The 22271-nt window shown below is 47.3% G+C and overlaps 1 protein-coding gene across 3 annotated transcripts in view; it reads left to right on the top strand.

The window, feature by feature from the left end:
- Positions 1-22271, top strand: part of ZBTB7C (zinc finger and BTB domain containing 7C) — a 315346-nt gene that overhangs the window by 177766 nt on the left and 115309 nt on the right. The window lies entirely within an intron of this gene.

Below are 22271 nucleotides of genomic sequence, written 5' to 3'. Positions count from 1 at the left end.
GGAAGGTGCCTCTGGCTGGGTGGGGCTGGACCGAGGACTGTAAGGCTTCAAGTTGAAGGCTCATGGTTTGAACCCCAGCTCTGCCCTCTGAGTGGGGAGTGCTCCCACTGGCTCTTGAGGGTCCTTCTTTATGGATGATTGGTGTGCAGGGATAGCCGACGTCTATGGGGATAAGGAAGATGTTTGTTTTTTCAGTCTGGAGCTACAACTGTGTGTACAATTCTAAGTTTGCTGCTGGGTTGACCCTATTTAGAACAGTGAATTCTCACATAGGCTATTTAACAGCATATTAAACTAAGAGCAATCATACAACCTCATCCATTCCTTGATCTGAGACTATTATTCATCATTAAGTGCCTGGCACTATCTGGAGGCTTTGAGAAATACAAAAGAGGCAGCAGGCCTCTGCTCTATTATGGAGGAGCTCTCAGCCCGGCTTGGGAAGGGAAGACATCTGTACACGAGACCATTAAAGAACGTAATGAACAGGTAGATAGTCCTGCTCTGGCTCTCATGGCACGGGCAGAAATGCTGGCCACAGGGAGCAGTTGGAGAAAACTTATTGGGGGGAGACTTGAACTGGGCTGGCGGAGGAGGAAATAACAGGGCAGAGGCTCCAGGATGGGAACACCCAACAGCCTGCATGGTGGATGTCAGAGACATGGGTCTGACGGGCAGGGAAGAAAACGCCGGTGAGGTGGGGCATGGCCAGGTGGTAAAGGGCTCGAAATGGCTTCGTGAATGGTCCGTGCGCAAAGAATCACGATGGGATAAAGTATTCCTCATCTATGTAAATAAAATTAAGTTTCTGCCAGTTTGTCTGTGACTCATCATGTGAAAATGACCGCATGGATTTTTCAGCAAATTCAAGTTTATATTTGATGTCAATATATATACTGGATAGATTGCAGGAAATTCATATTGGGGATTCTCCCTATATCTCAGGCAGACACACACACACACACACACACACACACACACACACACACACACAGCCTTCTCCAGAAAGCTGCCTCTGAGGGCTACCAGAGACCCATGAAATCAATGATGGGGACAAACCGTGACCTCCAGGTGGACAGTCACCAGGATAGTGCTCCCAGTGACCACTTGCTTGTCCCTGGAGCTGCTTCTCCTATAAGGATCTCTAAGCACTATGCCCAGGGTGAGGGATAGCTGGGATTTATTTATTTAACAAAGGTTATTTAATTATTTGTTCCAAGCAAGCAAGGGAAGCTAGCTGGTTCTAAATCTGATGAACGACAACCAATATTTACATAGTGTTATCAATTTGCAGCCCACTTGACAATATTGCCTCATATGAGCTTCACAGAGGCTCCATCAGGCATCACCATTTTGCAGATGAGGAAGCTGAGGCTCGGAATTAGTTAGACATTTTGTTCAAGTTCGCTCAGCTAATGAGTGGCAGAGCTGACATTCACGCTGACTTTCTAAGGCACCGGATATCTGGATATCATTATGCAACACACCTTCTGGGTCTGCCCTGCCTCCTGCTCATTCATCCTGGGGAAGAAGATGTGTTTCTGGAGGGGTCTGGTTGGGGCATTCTGTTCTGGATGGTCAGTGTTTTGCTGTGCTGGCGTTCATGGATGTATCGTGTCAACCTGGTGGTCTTTAGCCAGCCAAGAAGGTGGTTATGGTTCTGCCCTCAAAGAGGAAGGCTTGAGTGCACTTCTACCACCAGGGACAACCCTCTGGAGAAATACAGGAGGGATCCATTTGGAGCCACTGGTGACTGATGTAGGTTGGGTTCCCTAGAAGCAGAGCCTGAGACAAGAATTCTGATGCACTGGATGTATAAAAAGAGAGCTTTTAGGGAAAATTTGTGAGGGAGAGAGAGGAAAGCAGGATAGGGAAGGAGTGGCTGAGTGAGGATGGGCCAGGGAAAGTTTCTCCTTGGCTTGATTCATGTGAAATGCATTGCAGTGATGTCTGGCTTGGCAGCAAGGAGCAGGCCTCATGCCCCCCCTCGCTGGTCATAGGCACCCGGCATGATACTGCTGGTGCAACCTCCAGGGCATCACCTTGACCAAGAATAGGGGATCGGAGCACACCACAGGTAAAAGCAGCCGGGGTTGGGTGGCCCCAGCAGGTAAAGGGGATCTGAGTGGGGCATCAGTTGCCCATACCACTGTGCGTGTGAGCATCCTTGTTTTGAAGATAGCCAATTTTTAGCACAGTTGGCTCTACAGTATTTTCCATTCTAGTAAGTTTGCATTTTGAGAGTATAGATATTAAAATAGAAATCAATAGTGTCAAAGTCTGTTTTCACTGAAACAACTATATGCTGCTTTCCCCCCCCCCCCACTATAATTTTATTCTTAATAGGTAATATAGTCCCATGGCTCTAAATTCAACATCACCAAAAGGTATATGTGAAAAGGCTCCTTCCCGTCTCTGTCCCCAAACAACCAGGCTCCTCTGCCAGTAACAACCAATATTACCAGGGTTTGGGGTTACTTTCCAATAATCGTCTGTGCATACCAATAATAGTGTGGTTTAAATTTCAAAGGTTTGGTGAGTCTGATGCAGTAGAGTAAAATACCACCATCTCGGTCCCCAAGAGTAAGCAGCTGGGGCTATTCCAAAGAGATTGAGCTGAAATGTGACTTTTCTTTGGAGAGAGAGAGAGCAATACCCCAAGTCACCTTTCAGTGAAATGTTCAAAATGCGTAAAAAACTTTACGGACATGTCCAAACTCCTTAGAATTCCTATATAAACAATTGATATAAAACTTGCAAATTATTATTATTTCCTCATTAAAGCAAATCACATAAAAGAATTCGAGAGGCTCTATGACAGCCTTGAAATTTTCAAATATTTACAACAATTTGAAATTTCACTAAATTCACTCTTTAATTCAAATTATTGTGGTCTGTCTCACTGCATTAATCACCTACCGCCATTTGCATACTGTTCAATGACTTACCAAAATGCGCATTGTTCCCAGAGGGTGTTCAGACCTATTGCAGCGTCAGCACCTCGTGGATTTTCACTGTGGTTTCCTTTTCTGATGTGACTGTACTATAATTTGGAAGTGTTTTCTCATCACAGGAGCGGGTCACTGATGGAACAGGTATTTTTGTTGTTGTTGTTAGTAAGCTCCCTGTTGTAGGAGATGTTGAAAGAGTGGCCGGGTCATCCGTCAGCAGAGTTACACAGGAAATCTACCCTTCGTGACATGCAGGTTTAGAAGACTTCTAAGGCCCTGTCACAGCTAACAGTCTAGTCTGTGCAACTTCGTTATCATTATTGCCTTTATAGGCCATTTACCTCATCTGAAATCCAGGCTCTAAGGTCACCTTGTGTGCTTATCTTCCTAATTTTGGTTTCACGGGTTTTGTCTACTGCCTATAAACGTCCACGTGGAACTTACTTTTAATCTCATAGTCCTGGCATGTATGTTTTCCTCTTGCAAACGAACTCCCTCCTTCCAGTCCTCCTTCAGGTTGCTCTCTCTCAGGTTGCGAGAAAATTCTCTAACTTGGGCATGACCTGTTCAAACCCCAAGACAGATGTGGTGGCACCCCCACAAGGCAATAAAAAAAAAAATCTCATTTCCGTCCAAGAAATAGAATCATTATCTTGATTGAAATAATATCTTTCTTCAACCTGCAACCAGATAAAGCATCAAATTGGTGAAGTTTCCTTATCACTGCACAGAGTCTGCAGGACACAGACTAATGGCCTGTCAGCCGCCTCTGGGAGGCAGGTTCTGTAAGGCACAGCCCACAGCCCTTGGCCTGATTTGCATTACGCGATGTCTGCTGCGCTGCACAATAATTCCATTGATGACAAATTTTGTTATTTTAAAAGGGGAAGAGAGCGTAGAGCCTAGAACAGTGTAAACAACAAATGCAACTGCTATTATTTTGATGATTGTTTTAAATCAGACAGCATCTAACATATACGGGCAATTGCAGGAATGACTAAAAGCTGTAGGTATATATATATGTACTTTCAGGATGTGAGTGTTCTGGAATTCTGTGCCCTCGAGGGCTGAGCTTCCTAGGACTGCAGAGTGAAGAGGTGACTGGGCTTGAGAAGGCGGACCAGGTTCTAGTTTTGAGTGGAAAATAGGACAGCCGGAGGCCAGCTAACAGGAGACAGAAAGAGCTGTGAGCAGGAAGGCAGCCCAGACCCACCATTGCTATTATGTAGCTTTGGGCTTTCAGGGCTCAGCCTCCTCATTGTTCAGAGAGGGTTTCTTGAGGGTGTGAAGAGAAGGAGGTGAGGCACTGTTTGTGCAAAGTGCAGGATACTGGCTGTATCCTCTAAACTCCCCGTCCCCTGTGCACCGGTGAGGGGAAGCTCTGCTGCATTCCGGGCATTTTTGAGTACTTACTCTGTGACAGGCATGTTCTAACATTTTACATGTATTAATTCACTTAATCCTCACAACAATCCTACACATTACAAACTTGTATTATCTGCCTGAGAAGGAAGAGAGAAATTAAGTAACTTGCTCAGGGTCACACAACTTGCCCAAGGTCACACAGCCAGAAAGTAATGGAGCTAGAATTTGAAGCCTAGCAGTTTACTGGAGTTCTTAAAAACTTAAAATAGACTGTAGCGAGACTAAATGATGTAGTTCAAACATGTTGGGCTTTCACCAGATCTTAAACTGTAATCCTGTAATCAGAAGTAATAATAAAAATAAAACAACAACAACAACATCTTTGTAATATTCTAGGATGCCTAGAGGTGGTTCCTTGGGTAGAGATGGGAGATTCAAGATATCCTAGCCAGGGTTTCTGATCTTGGGCACCTAGAGGTCTTCTCTGCCCATAGCATTCTGCAGAGCTGTCCCCAGCTGTATGCACACTATGGAGCACCAAGGTATGTAGGGCCTGCCCCATTTACTTGGCCCCTATCTGGCCCATCCCCCATCTTCTTGCAGAATCCTTTAGGGGCCCTTATGGCTATGCTGTCTGCAAACACTCCCCCAAAGAAGGAAACTATGCCCTCACTCCTCACCCCATGCCTACTTCACTCCTTTCTTTCCCCAGGAACGACATAAGTGAAATGAAAGCCCATATTTTCAAAATCTTGTTTTCAAGAGGAATCCTGGCCTTTCAGTGAGCATGTCTTATTACCATGGTAATCACCAAGTGAATGGAGTGATTTTATAATACATTTCCATCAGAAATATGAACAGGTGTGCAGGGAAATCAACATTTATCAACAAGATAGGTATTGGGACATTAATAAGGATTTTAGGATTATGCAAGGAAACAAAAGGAAGAAGAGGAATACCTTCACTGGTAGTCAAGGTCCTTTTAGCTTTACCTCTGACCACTTCCTGCCCCACCTCCCTCCCACCCTGAGCTTTTCATTCACAGTCCTCCATGCCCACCCCTCTCCTCTCTCCTTTCCAGTGCTTAATCATCTGTTAAATGCCAGCTTCTCCAGGAAGCCCTCTTTGGTCCGCTCAGCCCCCAGGAATCTCTGTCTCCCTTGACACCCCAAAGCCCTTATACTGGACCTTGTGTCCCTCACTCTCCAGCTAGCTGGAAGGCCCCCTGAGAGATAGTTGGGTGCTCCGATCCCACTCATTGTTCTCAAGGACAGTGAGCCTCCACTGAGCTAAGAACCTCACTGTCTTCCTCAGGGCACAATTAAAAATGCCACCATGACACCTCTGGGTGACTCTGGAGCTCAGAGTACTGAACACCAGAATTGTTTGTTCCTGTTCCAGAAACCGAATTCATTTGCATTGCAGTATTCCTTCCAGAGGTGAAGGCAGTAGTGGGGATCCAGGAAAACATGCAAAGCGGTTTTGATTTCTAAGCCTCAGGGTCCTGAGTCATCACCCCCATCACTCGCTTCTAAATCAGTCCTGGCTCTCCATATGGGAAACCATACTCCTGGGACCAGGAGGGGCCTTCTCACTCAGCTCGAGGCCACCCTCGGCTCCTTGGTGGTGGGTCAGGGTTCTAGTGCAGGGGCCAAGGAAGAGGCAGCCTTGCCTGCTGGGCCCTGACACAATGGGCCACTGCTTTGTCCTGGGCCTGCAAATGTCTCACACACAGCAAATCAGGGTTTCTGTCACTGTGTGAATGGGAGACCAGAGGGACTTGTCAGAGGCCTCTCATGAAAGGCCTTCCTCTTCACTTTCAAGTAGGACAATGCATCAGAGAAGTTGCCAGGCACGCTCTGAGGATACAACAGGCATTAGCTAATATTTTGATTTTAATAGAGTGAATAATAGCCCAAGTGTCTCTCGGAACTAATTTTGAAGAATGTGTTCTGCCACATGTTCCTCTTGTTGAATCGGCTCCAAAGGGTCGATAACAAAAGGTTTAAACCAAAAAGAAAAAGGAAAAAAAAAAAGGCATTCCTGCACCAACTTTTCTCTCTTTTAATTCCCTTCTTGTAATGCTTCTCAGTTAACAGTAACTTAAAAAAACAGTAACTTGAAAAACATAAAAAGATGAAATAAAGTTGGAACAGGAAGCATTGAACCCAAGAAGGAGGCTCGAAGTGGCAGCGCCGGCTTTTGTTCTGCGGCGTGAATGGCTTCGCGGTGGGTCCCCTCACTGAGCCTGGTAATACGGGGCCTTCCCGGGCAGACAAATATCAAATCTATTTATGGGGGAGGCTGCTGCCTCCCTCCACAGGTGTCTGCACGAGGCAGGGTCCTGGCGGGAAACAGACGGCACACTCGAAGTGGGTGATTTGATCAGAGTTGAGTCCAAAGGCCAGTGCAGGGTGTAGGGCACCCGCAGGACCCAGTACAGTATCCTCCAACACTGGGAGCAGTTAAACCTCTGGGGCTGAAGGGGCAAGGGCGGGGGGTGCTGAAAGGGGAGACAGTGAGGATGCTGTGGCGGAAGCTGTGGCCTGAGGAACCCCTGAAGACAGGAGTCCCGAGGAGACCCCTGGGGACCCCATTGCTGAGCCAACAGGAAGGAGGGCAGAGGGCAAGGAGCCCACTGCTGTGTACAGGGGTCGACCTCCTGGGCACCAAGCTGAGCAGAAAGGGTGGAAACTGGGCTGGAGGAACAAATGGAGACAGTGGTATGTGCCTCTTCCTCAAATGACAGACCTACAGTCCAGGGGCAGAAGGGGAGGCCCAGCGTTCTCATCTGGCAGACCTGGTATAAGGGCCCATTTCAGGGCCTCCAAGAAAGTCCCCAGCCCAAAGAAACATTCCTCCTCCGCAGCCCGTTCTCCAGAGATGGCAATTCTTTTTACCAGAGCAAAGCTGTCACAAAGGGTTCCTCTGGGACAGGAGAGATGGGACCATAGTGAATTCATACTGAAATGCCACACCTGTTCCCTCACCGGGAGAAGAAGCTGAAGGCGAGGACTGAAGCAGCTCTAGCAAGGTGCCAAGGGAGCCTAGGAGTAGGCCTTGACGGAGGGAGCAAGCCGAAGGGAAAGGACTTTGTAGGTGAGGAAGAGGCTGAGACCACAAGAGCCCCGAGTTCAGCCCCCCAGCTCAGTTTACTCGTCCTGGGCTCACAGACCTGTCAGAGGCCACCCGTGGCTCTTGGAACTCCAGGTAGCTCTCAGCTCTGCACCCTCACTCTACAGGGCTTTATGTTGATGAAAAGCATTGTCATGAGGTGACAGGCCACATTGATCCAGCCCTTTCTATGGCTTGACCTGAGCTATGCGTTTGCCAGCATAATGTTTTCATTGTCCAATAACCAATGTGGTAGGTATCAGAGGTAAACATTACTTGCTCAAGGACATATTGGACCCCAATGGCTTGATTTCAGAACTGACCCCTGACCTAGCACCCAAGGATCCCCTAGACAGTGAGAGTCTGCACCTGCAGATTAGGGAATGTCATTCCTGTGTTGGCATAATATACATTTAAAATCATTTTATTTGGGAATAATTTCAAAATACAGAAAAATTGCAAAAATAAAAATGACACAAAGAATGTCCTTGTATCATACTCATCTGTTAAATTTTTACCCCATTTTCTTTATCACTTATGCTGTCCATCATTTACACATACACGCGTTTCGTCTGAACAATTTGAGCATGTTACCCCTAAGTACTTCAGTGCGGTTCCTAAGGAATGGCTTACTCTCTGATATGAATAACCACAGTACGGTGTATCAGTAAGTGTAACATAAAAATGCGCTGTGATCTGGTCTACCTGTCTACCATTCGTATTTCAGTTTCATCAGTTAACCTCATAGTGTCCTTTAGAGCACACGTCCCTCCAGTAGTGGATTCTGTCTAGGGTTAGGTGTTGCATTTAGTTGTTACTCCCTCTGGTTTCCTTTAATCTGGAACATTTTCAAAGCTTTTCTTCGTCTTTTATGACTTTGACATCTTTTTGAAGAGGACAATGTCCCCTTCTTATTTCTAATAAACTATTCCTCATTTGGGGGTTTTTCTGAGGTTTCCTTGTCATTAGATCCAAGGCATATGTTCTTGGCCAGAAACCTACGTAGGCGATCTTGAGTTCTTCTCACGCAAGCCCATCCGGAGGCCCTCACTGCATTGGTCTTCACTGGTGAGGTTAATTTTGATTTCCCATTCAAGGTATTGTCTGATTTCTCCACTATATGATAGTTGTCTTTTTTCTCCCTTGTAACTAGTAAGTAGTCTATGAGGAGACACTTTAAAATTTTGCAAGTACTCTGCTCTTTGTTGATTTCCTCCTGGATGTGGCATCCATTGATGACTGTGGCCTGATCCAATAGTTAATGTGATGGTTGCAAAATGATGCTTTTCCATCTCCAGCACTGTCTCTGTATTTACTAATCAGCCCTTGGCATTCTACAGTAGCAGTAGAATATATTCATACTGTAAGCGGTATATACTTACTATTGTATGCAGTACAATGTGCAATACCTGTATAGACTAGTGAATTCCTGTTTTTCCAAAAGTTTTTTATTTATCACTATACTCAATTATTTTGGTGTTAAATTGCCCCGGATTTGACTAATGGGAGCCCCTACGTGCTGATATTTTGGTAGCCCACCATCCCTGTATTGGGGCACTTTCTTACTTTCTGGCGTAACAAGAGGTTTCAGAGTCATTGTGTACCTGCCTCACACTAGCTCTGCAAGCAGCCATTTCTCTGAGGGGCCTGCTTCATTTGAGTGGAGACTAGTATTGGAGACCAAGCTCTGGGTTCTGGGTGTGCTCATTGCTGGGTGTCTTTTTTTCTTGGCCCTTTCAGGTGACAGAACTAGGAACTACATGCATGTATATACACATAGACATACCTTTCATACAACAGATACATGCATATATATGTGCACACAAACATCCATATTCATATGCTAAAAATCATGAGTCTGCACCAATACTTCTAATTTAAATCTATCTCCACAGGACACTTCCGATCTTCTCCCATTCCATATCATCTACATTCTTCTTCCACAGTGAAAACCCGGGCTCCCCAAACCATCAGTATATTTGCTCATTTGCTCCGTATTACATTTAAAATAGTGTCAGAATTGCTTTACCATTGCAATCAACAAACCTGCTTCTCCTCACCCCTAACCTACCCTGCCGTGCTCCTAAATAACTTGGATTAGTCCTCCCTCCCTCCCTTCTTTCCTTCCAGCCTTCATTTCTTCCTTCCTTCTTTTTTTGCCCTTCAGTATGGTTATAGTATTTATTGGAAATACAGTTAGGTTCACTTTTTTTAGGTTGCTTTTAGTTTTAGGAACTTCTTTTCCTTCCCAATCTTATTGATTTAATTTACTTTTTTAATAGGTAGAATATTAACATGCTTTCAGAAGTCAAAACCATCTTTAAAAGGCATACTAAGAGATATTCACTCTCTCCCTGTATTTCTTATGCCCCATCACCCCTTGTAGGTAATCAACTAAATTGTCTGTGCTTACACAGCTATTATTTTTTGTAAAGGTAAACACATTTTTATGTTTTTAAAATTTTTCTTCTTTTTATGCAAAAGATTGCATGTTATCCATGCTTCTTTTTTTTTTTTTTTTTTTTTTTGTATTTTGATCTATACATTTATTAGCTTCCGGAAAACACTCCATACCAGTTCATAGGATCGTCCTCATTCTTTTTCATCACTGCATAGTACTCCCTGTATGTGCATACCATAGTTTATCCAACCACCCTCCTTCGTATGTCCATTTGGGTGGTTTCCCATACTTTACAATTACAAATAATGCTGCAATGCTTGTGCATGTGTCTCATATGCTTGCAAGTATATCTGCAGGGTAAGTTGCTAGGAATGGGATGAAGAGTAAATGTATATGTAGTTTTGTTAGGTGTTGCCAAGTACCCCTCCACGGGGTGTGCCAATCACATTCTGACCTCTTTCTTCACAACTTTGCTGATAGAAGGTACTGTCAAGTTTTGGAATTTTGCCAATCTCATGGGTATGAAATGTTACCTTAGTATAGTTTTAATTTGCATTTCTCTTATTAGGAGTGAAGCTGCACATTTTTTCATATGTGTAAAGATAATTTTTTGTATTCCTTGAGTGAGTTGTCTATTCTTTGTCCCATTTTTTTATTGCCCACTTTCTTCGTCCCTCAGTTCTTAAGAGTTGTTTTATATACTAGTGATATTAACCCTTTATTGATGCTATGGGTGGCAAATACTTTGTCCCCGTTTTCCATTCACCTTTCACTACTTATAGTGTTTGCCCTAAAAATTTTTTTGAATAGTCAAATTTATTAGTCTTTTATATTGTTGCTGCTGGATTCTCAGTTAGAAAGCTTTTTCTTACACCCAGATTGTAGAAGAATTCACCCATGTAGAAACGTCATTTGAATGGTAATATTTCACTGAAAAGATAAACTATCTCTTTTATATAGATTCTAAAAGACAAATGGGAGTTACGGGGCAGAAGAGGCAGAGGGCAGAAGAGTGCAGATGGGGTGCAGTTTCCAAGCTTGGAGGTGTGAAAACCCCGAACCCTACTGTTTTCAGGATCGAGACAGAGGACATATTGTCTCTGCCCCGCAGAGATGGACAAAGGCAAGGAATCGAATCTGGCCCCTGTGACACAGTCCAGTGACAGGACCTACCAGGAAGGTCTCTGAGACCTTCAGAGGAGGGACAGGTCTTTTGATCTAGGCAGAGCGACGTGAGGACAGAGCTGTGGCTAGGACGGGGCAAATGAAGCACGTAGAGCAAACTCAAGGAGGCATCATTCTCAGAGTCTTCCAAGTGCAGGGCTGGCACCTGGGAGCGAAGGCCTTGAATTCTGCACCCTGGGTGCCTCACTCGCCTCCCCCCTGGTCCTGACTCTTCTTTTGGGAGAAGCAGGAATAGAGCAGGGGCTTAAGGAAAGGAAGAAGTTAAACGGATGGGGTGATGAGGCAGTATTGTTGGCCCAGGACTGAGCATGGTGGGAAAAGCACGTTCTGTCCATCCAGGGACTGGCCACGTTGAGTGGTGGCATGGCGTTGGAAAGGTGCGGTGAGGAGGGGTCTGGATTTCATCCTGGAGGTGGAGGGAAACCACAACAGGACTTTAAGAGATTCTGTCCAATTTGGGGGCATGGGGATGATAACGGCGTCTTCCCAGAGCTAATGTCAAGATTAAATATGATAATCAATGTGAACATTTTCATTTGGCATAAGGCCTGGCATGGAGTGGAAGCTCAATAAACATTAGTTTCCTGTACTTTGAGAGGATTTCTGATTTTCCTAATCAGGTTTCAGATCTAATGCCCTTGACACAGTGGGACTGTTCAAAGCATGATGTAGGAGTAGAAAATATTAATAAATAGAACTGGGAGTAAACTAGCTATTCACTCACCTTGGGAAGAGGAAGAAGGCATTGTCGAAGGGCTGTAAGAAAGTCGCAGCCGGAATCAGCATCAAGGCACCCGTAAGTGGAAACTGAGGCGCAGGAAGGACTTCTCGGCACATTGATGGCTCACAGCGACTTAATAATGTTTGTGCTCCTACTAGTCCTCTCAAGAGGGATAGGACGCTCACTCCCACCCAGCACCTGGGCTCCCTAGAAAGAAGGAGCGCCTGTGAGCGTCTGCCAGGGGACTCCCAACGGCCTCGCTGGGTGTTTTCTCCCTGAACTGTGCTGACCGGGAAGGAGAAAAAGCGAAATAGTAGAAAGAGGAGAGACAGAACAGGGAGAGCAGCAGACCTCACTGGCCTCTCCACCCCAAGGCCGCATCCCTGAGGGAGGGGCCGCCAAAGGACTCCAGACCTGTCATTTCCCTCTTCTTCCCAGCATCAGCAGTGGGCCCAGTGAAGGCCATTTCCTGTGACCCTGTGTGTCACATCAGTCAAGCGTGTGGGGATAAGAAGAAGTCTGCAGCCATGTGGCCGGAGCTGGTCCTTCAGAGCTCCCTTATCTGCCTCTCCCCCGGGCTCCGCAGACTGAGGCCCGAGTTTGGCCACCTCTCCCCTGGGGAGAGGCCGTGCAGATGCCCGCTCCCCACTCCCACCTGTCACACCAGCAGGGCTTCTCCCTTCTCACCTCCTTCAGTCCTAAAGTGCTCACTAGAAGAACAAAATGATCCTGGAGCTGAGTCCCCGGGGGCTGGCCAGCCCTTGCTCCACCACAGCCTGCTCTGCCCCAGGCTTGTGAAAGCGGCCACCCTGATGACCTGCATCCTGAAATGCAAGGGGTGATGAGCAACCTCCACCTCAGACTCATCTTCTCAACAGGGGGCTGCTTAAAATCCATCCCTAAAGTTTCTTCGCCTCTGTCCATGGCTCACAAAGCCTTCTCAGCACCACAACTTCTAGAGGCCCTTCTCAACTCCAGTCAGAATGAACTTCTCCCTCTGCCTGCAGCCTGCACCAGTGGGTTTCAGCTTCTGGGGCAGGCCTTGCCATGCCTGTTTTTTATCGCAGGTGGTTGTAAACAAGACTCTGTCCCCTTCAGTGAGAACTCCCTGAGGGCTAGGGCTACTTCTCATTCAGCTTTGAATCCCCCAAATGCTGAGCCCAGAGCATCGGTGATGATCGAGCTGCTGAAATGCAAATGGAAAGACCTTACTCTTTAGAGGAAGGAAGAATTAAGCTAGAACTCTGGCTGGACACTTGCTGAGTGGCCTCAGGGAGGGCACTTACCTGTCTGAACTTCCATTTTCTCCTCCATTATACAGGATAATTCTATGTGCCTTGCAAGGCCATTGCACCAGATAAAGTAGGTATTGTGCCCAGCACAGAGCCTGATACCCAGTAGGCACACGTTCCTTCATTCACAGACACCACGTGCCAGAGGGCAGCAAGCTAAGACTTGAATGCAGTTCTGCAAACCGATGCTGAGAGCCCACTTTGTCCAGGTCGAGCTGAGGCTGGTGCCGGGGCGAAGCATCCTTGCTCTCAGGGCACTAGCATCATTCCCATCGCAGGGACAGTGGATTTCCCAGGTCCTTTCTGACTGTACAGTTGCTGAGATCAACTCCCCAGATTTTATGGTGGAGGATTTCTGGGAAATTCCTTGCAGAGTAGAGGGCCTTGCTCAGGTGGGGGATGTGAGGGCTGGGAGAGAGAGGGGAACTCACAGAGGCCTGGGTTCCTGATCTCAAATTGCTCCTGATGTGTCACACTCATTGCTCTCCGGGAGGGGGTGAGAGGACCAAAGGAGGTCTGTGTTCCTCCTCTGAGGAAGCTAGGTGTCTGCTGTCCTGAGGAAGAAACCAGGAGACGTGCTCTGTCCTTCTTTAAGAGCCAGGCCTGGGAGAACTGTAGGCCAAGCGTCCACAGCACAGGCAGGGCAGCGGGAGAGCACGTGAGATCCCACACTTTTTTTTTTCCTACTGCTAAGGGAGCTTCTAGACCCAGGCCCAGCACAGTGGGACCTGCCAACCCCAAGTTCTAATGTTCCACTCCCAGATGAGCAGTTAGCAAGTGCCCGTTGAGTGCAGGCTATGTTCAGAGCCCAGGATGCATTCCCTATAGGATCAGGGAGTGAAGGGTTCCTGCTCCAATGGGCAGTGGGTCATCTTCCAGAGGAAAAGCATCATCTCCCCTTGACATGCTGGGGGAGCAACCACAGCAGACCTCTATGGCCTGGTACAAAAGAGTCTTCTGTCATCTGTCATCTGTCTGTGCAGAGAGGGTGGGTACGGAGGATGAGGTGAGCCTCGGGGAGGTGAGGTAACTGAAGAAGGCACCTGGGGAGCTAGGCCTTGAAGGATTCCATGGATGCGTAGGAGGCTCTCCCAAATACTTTGCTGAGGCGTTGATGGTCTTTTTGTCCTCCTGGCCATCTCCGAGTGTCTGAGGACCAGCAGAGGGCCAGCCCCATTCCACCCCCAAATCCAACAGCCAAGCCACGTGGGCCGAACGTATCTGAACATGCTCATCTCTGGTGTGGTGTGCTCTTCTGGGGGAACATTTCTCTTTGTTCTAGATGCCTCTGTGTCTCCCACCAACCCAACAGTTCTCTCCATAAAGGGACCTCAGGCCCCCTGCTCCCATCTCAGCCTGCCTGTCCTTCTCTTGGAGGAATGCCGGGCCCACTGGGAGCTGTGGTAAATGAGTTCCTGACCTAGGCACCTGAAGGACCCAGGTGCCCCCTGCAAAATAGGAGGGCAGGGTGCTAGTTAGCCAGGGTGCAAGGGAGGCTGCTTGGGCATGAACCGGGCTGGTGGTACAGTGCAGGGCAGTTAAGCAGCAAGGAAACCCATCACCCCACATGCAGGTGGCGAGAACACCCTTGCTGGCTGACCTGAGCTTTCATTTTCATAGGTTCTGCTGGGGAAAGTTGCCTTTGGGATGAGCACAGTTCAAATGGGGCTTTCAATGAATAAATAATGGAATGACATTTTAATTGCATTTCTGACACGTTGAGAGAAATGAAGAGTAGGGGAATAAATGGAGTCAGGGGAACACAGAGTCCTTCCTTCCATTCTCCCTCATGAAAGAGAGAATAAACAATTTATTGTCCCAAATGACACTTTTGAGAATGAAAGTGGGCATTATTATAATTATAAGGGAAAACAGGTATAAAATGGGACTTTCCTGGCAAACATGAGACTTCATAACCAATATAATTGGTTGTGTTTTCCCCTCCCCATTCTGTCCATGATAAAAAGGAAAAAAGACTTCACACCCTTCTCCAGGTAATTAATGAGTTGTGTAGCCCTTAGGATATCACGTCACCTTTCCAACCCTTGGCGTCCTCATCCATAAATTTTATTCCTTCATTCGGCAGATATTATTGTGTGCCTTCCATGTGCAAGGCAATGCGCCAGGTGCTGGAAGTTCAAAAGTGACCATAACAGGGCCTGGGCATCAGTCCAGCACTCTCAGACCTCTAGGGTCCCTGCCGCCTCCAGAGACACAGCTCCAGCTCATGAACACATGGGGTCTAGTTTGGGGAGCTGAAATAAACAGCAAAGCAACAACAGGGTAAGGCTCTCTCTGAAACACGTTCAGTGGTAGAGATAATGGCAAGGAAAGGAGACTGGGAGGCAGAGAGCATGTGCCCGTTTTGTGGAAAAGGAATCCGAGACTCGAATTATGTGCTCAGCAGCATATCGCTGGGAGGCGGTCGAGTGAGATACAAACCCAGAGCTGCCTATCGAGTCTGTTGTCTAATCCTTGCTTGTCTCCCCGATTCATTCCCTTTGCAGCTATCTGGCCAGCAGACCGTGCGGAACCTACATAGCCGCAAAGACAGCAAGAGCTCTGGGCCATCACCAAGGGATGCCGGGGAGAGGGAAGAGGGCGGGGTGGGGGGGTCGCGCAGGTAGCTCAGCCGCTTTCCTTCTGTGCTCCCAGATTCCACAGCTGGGAAGTGGACCCAATAAAACTGCTGTTTCTAATCTTCCAGAGGGGAGGGCAGTGACGAAGAATGGGGTAAACATTCTGGAGCTGCTCAGAGAAGGAAAAGATGTAAGAAGCCACTTTTATGCTTGATGCAGAAGACACAAGACCAATGAATGCCATTCTCCATGAAACTTCCATTAAAATATTAACTAGAAAACTGTCCCAGACACAGAAAGTGACTTGCCTGAGGTCCCGTAAGACAGATGAGGAGGTCTCAGGTCTTCTATCGCCTTAATTTAGTGCCCTTCTTCTAAAATATTGCACCCCCCTCCATTTCTTCATAAGCACCTAAAAGTTGGTTTTTATAGTAAAAAAAAAAAATCATTAGCGAGATTGAGCAGTTTAAATAATTTTAATAGGCCTTTGTACTTCGTGTTTTTCCTTATTGATTTATAGGGGCTCTTTGTATATGATAGATTTAAACCAATGTCTGTTACATATAATGCAAATACTTTCTCCCAGTCTGTTGACTTATAACATGGATTAATGTTTTAATCTTTTAATCAAATCCATCACTATTTTTCCTTTATAGCTCATGGAATTTTTGTCATGTTTAGGAAAACTTACACATTGACCACGCAGTGGTCAAAAACAAATTTGCCAGAGCTGCAGGATCTGAAAGCTTTGGTGTAGAAATCCGAGGAGATTGTTTTGAAATAGGCAAACATTTTCCAGGGGCCACTTTGCAGGGAGCCTCTGACCAGGAGGCCTCGGACAGCTGTTGACCAGCCTAGTCTTCATCTGGGATGACTTGCATAGCACCCCAGGCTCTGTGCCAGGCTCTGCCCTTCGCTCCCACAGGTGGAGGCCTGGCTGGTACCCTCAGCGAAGTGAACATTGACCACTGCATCCTCAGAGTGTATTTTCCTGGCCACCAAGGCCAAATCAAGGCCTGGGGACTGGATTTTTTGTTGTTGTTTTTGTTGTTGTTTCTGTAGCCCTGGCCTCCTCCCCTCTTTCTGCCCTGCGTTCTGAAAGGGATCTCAAAATCTACTAAAACTGTTTTATGTGGGCGGGCACATTTATCTGACTGTTGCTGCTTTTGTGGGAAACTTTTCATGAAGCCGAATACAGAAAATTATCTTTTCAAACACACCATTCAGTGTCATTTTGTAAGATCTGCAGTAATTGCCCTAGCATCTTCTCAAAGAAACCTTGAAATCCAGTGGCTGCTGTGTTACAAAAGAAGCAAGAAGCTTGGGTAACCAGGAAAGGACTATTAATCCTCTTGGGACTCATCCTTACTAATTTGTTGTTTCTGGCAAGGGGGAAAAAGATGGCTACACGAAGCCTCGTGGAAGGGCCCAGAGTCTGTTGGTGCACACATGCACATGAGACCTAGTAGTGCAGTGGCTTGTATTTAATATTTCCAAATAGGTAACTCAAGCGCTAGGTCTGCAGTGAGTCTTGCTGCCTTTGTTGTCCCCACATCATAGTATATTATACTTTGAGGGGGCCTTTTTTCCGGCAGTGCTGTGTAGCAGTTAATTCCAAAGGGGGCGGGGCGGGGAAGGCAAGAAATGGAGGCTCTAGCAGAGGGAAGGAGCTGGACCAAAGGCTCAGAATAGCTGGTTCTGATGCCAAGGGTGAAAAGGGCAGAGGAAGTGGGTAGGCTGGGGCCCGTGGGAGGAGCAGCCCAGACTGGGAGTGGAAGCAAGGGTGGGTGTGCGGCTGTGGCCTGGAGATCGCTTGTCCATGGAAAGTTTTCAAAGTGGAGATTCGGGAGTGGGCGGGAGGCCTATGAGGGTGGAAGAAAAGTCTGGATTTTGCTGCTAGCCAAGGAGGGACCGGACACAGGGCTACCTCCGGATGGCTATTGTACAGAAGGTGGACACAGACAACTCTGGTGAAATGGGGCTCAGATGGCCAGAGAGAGGCAGGGCTGAGCAGGGATTGGGGCCTGGCTCAGCCCTGGGCTTTCAGCCGAGGACCTCCTCGCAACCCCCCACCCAAAGAAGGAGGAAAAAACTCTAGGACTGGGGGCTAGGGAGTGGGGATTCAGCATCAAGTGCTCCCCTCCCATTCAATACAGACAATACTACTGAGCCACCTCCTCGCTCAGTATACCAGTGCCCAGGAAGTGTTGGTGGCTTAATTGGCCGAGTCCCAAAGGGTTTGTTCCAGTGTGGATGGCAGCTTCCAGGGCCACTTCAGCAAAACCATCACCAAGTATTTATTGAGCACCTACTGGGTACTGTGTTTTGGACAAGCCTCTGCAGAACAGAAAAGGCAAGTGAAGTGCAATAAACAAAAATAACAAATGTAAAATCAGAAGCCCTGAGCAACCCCTCCCAGTCTGATCGCCAGCTAGAATCTGAGAATCTCAGGAATTGCCTTCCAGGTCTCCTCACTTCCTCTCTGGGCAGTGCTGACTATTAGAAGGAGCATGGTAGAGTAGATGAAGCATCACTGGGAGCCAGGGGCAGGCTCCAGGCTCAGCACCACTTAGTGCCCGGGCCTCCCCGGTCCTCATCCCTGGTGCATTCAGCATGTCTCCTGCCCCTTCTGCCTGGAGGGGCTGTGGTCACCACACCTTACACGTGGGGCTCCAGTCGCTGTTTACAAAGTGCTTTACTTGCCTGACTTGCCTCCCTGAGCTGCAGTGGGGAGCGGTGAAGAGCATGTGGGAGTTTCTTTATCCTGACCATTTCCAACAACATGCTCTGATGTCACCTGTACAGAGCCCTGCCAGGAGGCCACTGTTAGGACATTTGTTTTCATTTTGTAGGTAAGTAAACCCAGGCTCAGGGAGGTTAAGTGGTACGTCCAAGGACACACATCAAGCTTGTGATGGTGGAGCAGGGACAAAATGTCTTTCTCCCTTATGCTTCTCACCCCAATGCCTGTGTCTCCCAAGGGAGATCAAGAGACACTATCAGAGGATGTGTCAGCTGTAAAGGGCCACTCAACACAGTGCCATTGCTTTAAATTCTCCCCCCTGAGAAGAGCTTAGACGAAGTGGGCAGTGCATGGCTCCAAGAGAGTCGCTAATGTGGCTGGCTCCTAGAAAGCAAGAAATGCCCCGGAAATGGCCTGTTTTGTCTTTTAAAAGCATTGCAAGTTTTTTATTCTTCTCCAGAATTATGTCAGGTTTTTTTTTATTAAATATAAAAGGCATGCATTTCCTTCCAAATAGTTGAGTAAAATTGAGCATCAGAAGGATCTGCCATATAGTATCCTGTGTCTTTGCATAATTTCTGCCACACACCCCAGGCTGTAAGTCACAGACAAGCATTCTGTCTCGTTCTCATGACATCCCCTACAGGAGGTATGCTCACATCCCATGTATGGATGAAGCATCTGAGGCTTCAGGTGGTTGAGCAGTGTGTCCTGGGTCAGCGAGAAGATGGCAGCACTGGGACTCAAAGGCAGAACCCTTTCCATTGTACGTGCACCTGAAAGACAGCGCCCCCTCCCACCCCCCACCCCCACTCCTGTGTGGTAGATTATGTGGCTGGAGAAGAACCATCGGGGAGGGGAGGCTTCCTGGAGGAGCAGGGGCCTGAACTTGGGCACTGCAGTCAGAATACAAGAGGAAGTCATTGGTAATGCCTCAGGGTAGGGAGGAGGTGGCCTGGCTGGAACTACAGGTATGTTCAGACCACACGGAGGAGAGAGGGAGAGAGATGAAGAGTCTGTGGGCCCAGAATCAGGAGGACGGGGACTGTGAGCCATGGCTGGGCCACCCCTCTTCTCCCCAGGGGTGCAGTACTACTCTGTATAGTCCCTCCAAGGCCTGCCCTTGAGCCCCTGTGACAATGCAGTGCCCATGCCCCACCGGCATTGGGGTCCCCTCTTGTCACCTCTCCCTGCTAGAGACTTTGCTTTCTGTCCCCTAATATGCTACATCGTTAATCTTCTTGGTAAAGCTCAGGGCTGAACAAGGCCCTTCCGCTTTCAGTAGCCAGGGACAGTGAACCCCCAGGGACTGGCCCTCTCCATGAAGACACCCCCTGGCTCCCCATGCTGGAATTCAGACCTCCACAATAACCCCTGTGAAAGAGGCAGGCCAAGGATGTAGTTAGTGTCCTTTGGCAGGTGAGACACCGAGGGCCTGAAACGATGAAGAGTTCTGCTTATTATGTAAGAGAACTGGCTTTGCAGGCAAAGGACAAATGTATGATTCTACTTATATGAAATATCTAGAATAGGTAAGTTCATAGAGACAGAAAGTAGATTATAGGTGCCCGGGGGTGGGGTGGGAGGAAGGAATTGAGAGGTTATTGTTTAACCGTTACAGAGCTTTTGTCTGGGTTGATGAAAAAATTTTGAAATAGTGGCAGTGGTTGTACAACATTATGAATATAATTAATGCCACTGAATTGTGCACTCGAATGGTTAACATAGCAACTTTTATGGTGTATATATTTTACCAAAACTAAAAAATTTATTCTCAGATAAAGAGGTAATCAAAGAGCATCAGTCAAAAAATATGGGGAAAATTTATTATGCAGGTGTGCCCAACAGGTATGCAATAGACCTGGCTTTAAATCCAGGCACCAGCAGGTACTGGCTTTGTGTCCTTGGGCAAGCTACTCATTTCTCTTTACCTAAGTTTCCTCACCTGAAAAATGAGGTTGTTGTGAGGGTGAGATGGAATGCCGTGTGTGTGTGTCTGGCAAGAGTAATAAAAACTCTGAAGAGGAGCTGTCACAGCCATGATGATTGGTTAGTCATTCTTATTAAGCTGCTCAAGTTCACAGAGTTAGGGAGGGGATTCATGCTGGCCTGGGTCCAGGGCTCTATTTTGAGTTTAATCTTGAGGGCAGTGAGAGGGATGTGTAAGTGGGAAGAGGGCTGGGGGGAGTGGCCTGGATGTCTCATTGTGCCACAGATAAAGTGGCAGGTTTTGTCTCCTAAAGTGTCCTGGTAGGTTAAGGCAACTTGGGTCCTGATGAGGCTGCGGTTTGCTGGATTGATCCCTAAAGCACCAGGTCCCCTAACTCTGCCCTAGTTTGCTCCCTAAATATGCGCAAGGCCACAGAAAGTGAGCCACTTCACAAGGCAACATGCCCATCCCTTGGACACTCCTTGTCTTCTCTAAAGGATGGCCTAATTTGGACTGTTAGTCCCCAGTGCATGAGTAACTGGAATAATCGGTAACTTTTTGCTTTGGGCAGAGATGCTCAGAGCTGGAGGCCGGCAAGAGACAGGGTGCTTTCTCCTCTGAATTGCTGTGTGACCTTGCACAAGAACCTTCCCCTAGCTGGTCTGCAAATGTCCTCCTCCATGAAATCAAAGGTTGGTGAGTGTCCCTTCCACTGAGGATGCTGGGACTTTGTGACCTTACTTGTTTGTAGGAATATCTTCAAATAGGGTGGTGTTATCATTTAATCAGCAACGAGGTTTTTGGATTGTTTTGGTTTAAGACTTACTGAGAGGCAATATAGCTCTGCTTGCTTTACCAGACAGGTGCCTCAGTTTCTTCATCTGTAAAATAGGGACAACAACAGTCCTATTTCAGGCTGCGGGGAAGGGGTCATGGTAAGAACTAAATGAGTTAATATGTATAAAGTCATTTGAGTAGTGCACAGTAGGTGCTTAATAAATGTCTGGAGCTCCTCCCCTGTGCAGAGCACTGCGTTAGGCTTCCTGGGAAGTCCAGAGAAGGCCAAGGCCCATTCTTTGCATTCAAGGGGCTTATTTTCCTTTGCTTAGTGATACAGGCTGGTCCCCCATAAAAGAATAGCCAACAAGAAAGTGCATCATCCAAGTGTATGAGTGTAAGTGCTGGAGGGGTTCTGGGTGGGTCAGGAAAGGAAAAGGAAGAGGAGAGCACTTGGCCGTGGCCATGGGTAGGCAGAGAGAACAAGAGAGCAAAATTCTAATTGGTGACTGTGTGTGTGTGTGTGTGTGTGCGCGCGCGCGTATGTGCGCGTGTGTGCTTGTGTGCATGTGTGTATTTACCAAAAGACCATGGGCAGTGGCTTATCCCAAAATGGTTTTGTCACCTGAGGCTGTGAGCAGGGACATGCCTGCAGTGAGCACAGAAGCAAGCCCCTGCACATAACCCAGGGTATGATTAATTTAATTATTTCAAAAGCCCCTTTGGTATTTCACAAGGGTCGTGCCCCTGGCTGTGGGCTTGAATACAACTGCAGCAGGTTTCAATATAATCAATTAATTTAATTTGATTTGGTTTTATGTACTTGGAGCTGGTGCCTCTTGAACTCAGTAGGAAAATTATTGCAGAATAAAAATGCATATTAGTCCTCAAGCCCAGTGTCCTTGGACTCTCTTCAGGGAATCTGAAGGCTAATCATAACAGCGAATCCCCCCTGGCCTGACGGGAGCCCCTGCCCACTGCCCCATTGGTCACCCCTGCAGTCTCAGATGGTGTTCATGGGGGGCTATGTGGGCTGTTTGTACCGTCCTCTCACTTCTGGAAGCATGTTCATACCTGGTGATGGAGTGAATGCATTTCCATTTTGCTTTCATGAAAGGAACTCAGAGAGGTTCTGATTGACCTTGGTCACCAGCTTACTGGTGCCTTTTGTAGTTGTTAACTAAATTAATTGGAGGCAATGTGCTGTAGCAGA

The sequence above is a fragment of the Rousettus aegyptiacus genome, unplaced genomic scaffold (genome assembly GCF_014176215.1).
Source record: "Rousettus aegyptiacus isolate mRouAeg1 unplaced genomic scaffold, mRouAeg1.p scaffold_m13_p_12, whole genome shotgun sequence".
In the NCBI taxonomy this organism is placed as follows: Eukaryota; Metazoa; Chordata; class Mammalia; order Chiroptera; family Pteropodidae; genus Rousettus; species Rousettus aegyptiacus.
The sequence above is the reverse complement of the archived record's forward strand: the minus strand, read 5'-3'. Positions and strand labels throughout refer to the sequence as shown.